We start from the raw sequence: 4,404 nt of genomic DNA, 5'->3' as shown, positions 1-4,404 counted from the left end.
TACGCTGGGAGAGTTCGGTCAGTGATGACTGGATGCGTCCGGTCGCTGAAAAACATCTCTAGAACCTCTCTGTGAGTGACCGGACACTGGAGTCTAGCGTTCGGTCGTTATGACCTGCACGTCCGATCAGTATGCGCTTTGCCCAGTGAAGGGGTAACAACTATTTTAGCCCTTGGGGTCTATAAAAGGAGTGTGTGGCCGGCCTTGGGCTGGTTGCTGACCACCCTCACGCCTATGTGGCTTGTGTAGGAGTGCTTGGATGCCCTCTAACTCACTTGTGCTTACAAGAGTGCGAATCGATTGCGAGTGAATGTGATTCTAGTGCGTTGCATTGTGAGATTGCATCGAGTGGCACTATGTGATCGAGTTGCAAGCCGGTGGTGCTTGTTACTCTTGGAGGTTGCCACCTCCCAGATGGCTTGGTGGTGGTCTCCGTCGAAGCCCACAAGAAGCTTATGCAGTGCTCCGGAGAAAAGCTTTGTGAGGGGCATTGTGCTCGCCCCGCGAGAGCCGCGAAGAGCAACTCTTGTTGAGCGTGTCATTGAGCTACCATCACTTTTGGGGTAGGTTCTTGCGGTGCCCGATGTGCGGGCTTGGTGGGTGATGCCAATTAGCCGCCGAACCACCAAGTGAGCAGTCGACACAATGGGGATGTAGCGTGTTGGCAAGCATGTGAACCTCTAGTCGCCATCTCGACCCTACAACGTGCTTGCGTGCATTTGTCTGGTGTGCCAGGCGTAGCAATGATAGCATGAGCTACAACATGGGACCAATGGTAGGGTCGGCCAGTGCATTGGCAGGTGCGCAGCGGGTGGCCAGGACGCGGCAACAGCAGCAGCGGCGGTGCGAGTTGCGTGCCAACGCATGGTGGTAGGAGGCCGTGGCCAACAGCGTAGGGGCCACACGTGTGGGCGTGCTTGCACAGGAGCGGCAGTGGCGATGTGGCCTGCGCGACAGTGTGCGCTGGGCAGGCCAGTGCCATGGTGCTAGGCCAACAGAGGCGGTGACCACGCCCGGAGGTGGAAAACGTGTCGTGCGTGCTTTTTAAAGCTGCTACAAAAACCAACTCGATGATCCGAAAGCCAAACCAGTCATTCTATCCTCAAGTGGGTACATAGGGCTATCAAACTAAGCCAAGACACCTCACCACTTCTTAACCCGATCGTTCTACAAAAATTGTCGAACATGGCTTCGTCGACCCATTTTCAAACTTACGCGAAACGACTAAGCTTTAAATGGTTTTGCGTCGAATTCCTTTTCCAAGCTACTTGATACACTAGCTAGCGAACCCCGTCCTCGACCGCACATATTTTATCGTTGCCTATGAAGTTCGTACTATGAACTTTATCAAAGTTTTGCATAAGCGTTCTATAGCATTTTTGTTCGATAAAAATTCACTTAGAAGACTAAACGATATAAAGCGACATGAAATGTAACATTTGTTTCTTGGTTCAGATGAACATTTCAAGTGTCGTACATGGATTTACACTCTATATTACACACATTTACACACAAGTATGATGCTCATGCAGTGTTTTAGCAAAAACTATACAATGTAACACCGAGGGTGTTACAAATCTACCCCCCTAAAACAAAATCTCGACCCGAGATTTCATGTGCCTAGTGTGAGAAGGAGATAGGTATTACATTTCAACGCAGCAACTAACTATCAGAACCAGAGAGGAGGTGGGGGTAATGCTTCAATAGGTAACTCTCTTGTTCCCATGTGGCCTCATCCTCTAAATGGTTTTGCCATTGCACTTTGTAGAACTTTACCACACTGTTCCTGATTACTCTTTCCTTTTCATCTAGGATTTTGATAGGGTGCTCAACGTAAGTCAAATCTGGCTGGAGGGTAAGCCCTTCAATCTCCACAGCTTCATCCAGAACCCACAAACATTTCTTCAATTGTGATACATAGAATACATTGTTTACCATAGATAAAATATCAGGAAGTTGTAGATGGTAAGCAACTAGGCCACACTGCTCCAACACCTGGTAAGGACCCACATATCGAGGGGCTAGCTTGCCACGAATACCAAACCAGTGCACCCCCCTCATAGGAGACACATTGAGATACACATAATCTCCTGCCGCAAACTCTAAGGGCCTTCTTCACTTGTCTATATAAGCTTTATGTCTGCTCTGAGCTGCCTTCAAGTGACTTTGAATAATTCTTACTTGCTCTTGAGCTGCTTTGATGAAGTCAGGCCCAAAGTATCCACAATCTCCCACTTCAAACTAGTTTAGTGGCATTCTACACTTCTTTCCATATAGAGCTTCAAATGGTGCCATGCGAATGCTCTCTTGGTAGCTATTATTGTAAGAGAATTCTGCTAACTTCAGGCATCCATCCCACTTCTTAGGAAAAGAAATTGCATAGGCTCTTAACATGTCTTCGAGCACCTGGTTCACTCTTTCAGTTTGGCCATTAGTTTGTTGGTGATATGCTGAGCTAGAGATGAGTACCCAGACAGTGCTACAATTGCTCCCAAAAATGAGAGATAAAGACTGACCCTCTACCAGACATGATAGTAAGAGGAACTCCGTGTAGGGTCACAATCCGATCAAAATATATCTCAGCATACTTCTTGGCTGTATATCTAGTGTCCACCGGGATAAAGTGAGCAAACTTGGTGAGACGGTCCACAATGACCCAAATAGAATCATAGCCTTTGGATGTGTGGGGCAAACCCACCACAAAGTCCATGGAGATATCTTCCCACTTCCATATAGGAATAGGCAAGGGTTGCAAATATCCCAGGGTACGCATATGATCTGCTTTAACCCTACCACAAGTATCGCACTCCGTGACGTGTCGGATGATGTCCTGCTTCATGTTGGACCACCAGTACAAGTGGCATAGATCATGATACATCTTGTTGCTGCCAGGATGAATAGACATCTTTGAATGATGGGCTTCGCTCAAAATCTTCCTTCTCAGCTCCTCACCGATTGGAACCACCAGCCTATTTTTGTATCTTACTACACCATGCTCATCAACACTAAAGTGAGGGCCACGCCCTTCGGCAATCAATTTTTTGATGTGGGGAATTTCTTCGGGGTCTTTCCATTGCTCCCGAATAATCTGCTCCAGCAATTCTGAGGTCAATGCAATGTGAGCCAACACCTCTGTGTGGTTAAGAGACAAAGGTGTTTCCTCAACCTGGTGTGACTTTCAGCTCAAAGCATCAGCCACTACATTGGCCTTTCCTGGGTGATAATGGACTTCCAAGTTATAATCCTTTATCAATTCTAACCATCTCCTTTGCCTCAAATTCAGTTCAGACTGAGTGAAAATATACTTGAGGCTCTTGTGATCTGTAAAGATATTCACTTTGTTACCCAACAGATAGTGCCTCCAAATCTTTAGAGCGTGGACCACAGCAGCCAGCTCTAAGTCATGAGTGGGGTAATTCACTTCGTGCTTTTTTAGTTGGCGCGAAGCATAAGCTATCACACGTCCATCCTACATAAGCACACATCCCAACCCCATCTTCGAGGCATCACAATATACATCAAAGGGTCTGTCAATGTCCGGTTGGGCCAACACAGGAGCAGTGGTCAGAAATGTCTTCAGAGCTTGGAAGGCTTCTTCACAGGCTGGGCTCCAATCAAACTTAGCTTCTTTTTAGAGCAGCTTGGTCATTGGCTAAGCTATCTTGGAGAAATCTAAAATGAAACGCCGATAGTACCCAGCTAGACCAAGGAACTAATGAATCTGGTGCACAGACTTGGGAGACTTCCAATCCAATATATCTTGCACCTTGCTAGGATCTACTGAAACGCCGTCAGGTGTCAGTACATGCCCCAAAAACTGCACTCGATCTAACCAAAATTCACACTTGCTGAATTTAGCATACAACTTGTGCTCCCTTAGTTGAGCAAGTACTATCCGAAGGTGTTGGGCATGCTCTTCATCATTCTTAGAATATATCAGGATATCATCAATGAATACCATAACAAACTTATCCAGCTTCGGCAGAAAGACTGAATTCATCAGGTACATAAAAGAAGGCAGGAGCATTAGTGAGACCAAAAGACATCACTAGGTACTCATACAGTGCATACCTAGTAGAAAAAGTTGTCTTTGGTATATTATGTGGTCTGATCTTGATCTAATGATAGCCTAGTCGGAGGTCAATCTTCGAGAACACCTTGGCACCAGCTAGTTGATCGAACAAGGTATCTATGCGGGGCAAAGGATACTTGTTCTTAACTGTTACCGCATTAAGAGGGTGGTAATCCACACACATCCACAGAGTACCATCCTTCTGCTTTACGAAAATGGCTGGGCAACCCCATGGTGAAGAACTAGGACGGAAGAAACCTTTTTCCATCAACTCTTCCAGTTGTTTCTTCATCTCCGCCAATTCCTTTGGAGCCATGCGGTATGGGCGTCTG

The sequence above is a fragment of the Miscanthus floridulus genome, chromosome 16 (genome assembly GCF_019320115.1).
Source record: "Miscanthus floridulus cultivar M001 chromosome 16, ASM1932011v1, whole genome shotgun sequence".
NCBI classification, from domain to species: Eukaryota; Viridiplantae; Streptophyta; class Magnoliopsida; order Poales; family Poaceae; genus Miscanthus; species Miscanthus floridulus.
This window is presented reverse-complemented; position numbering follows the sequence as displayed.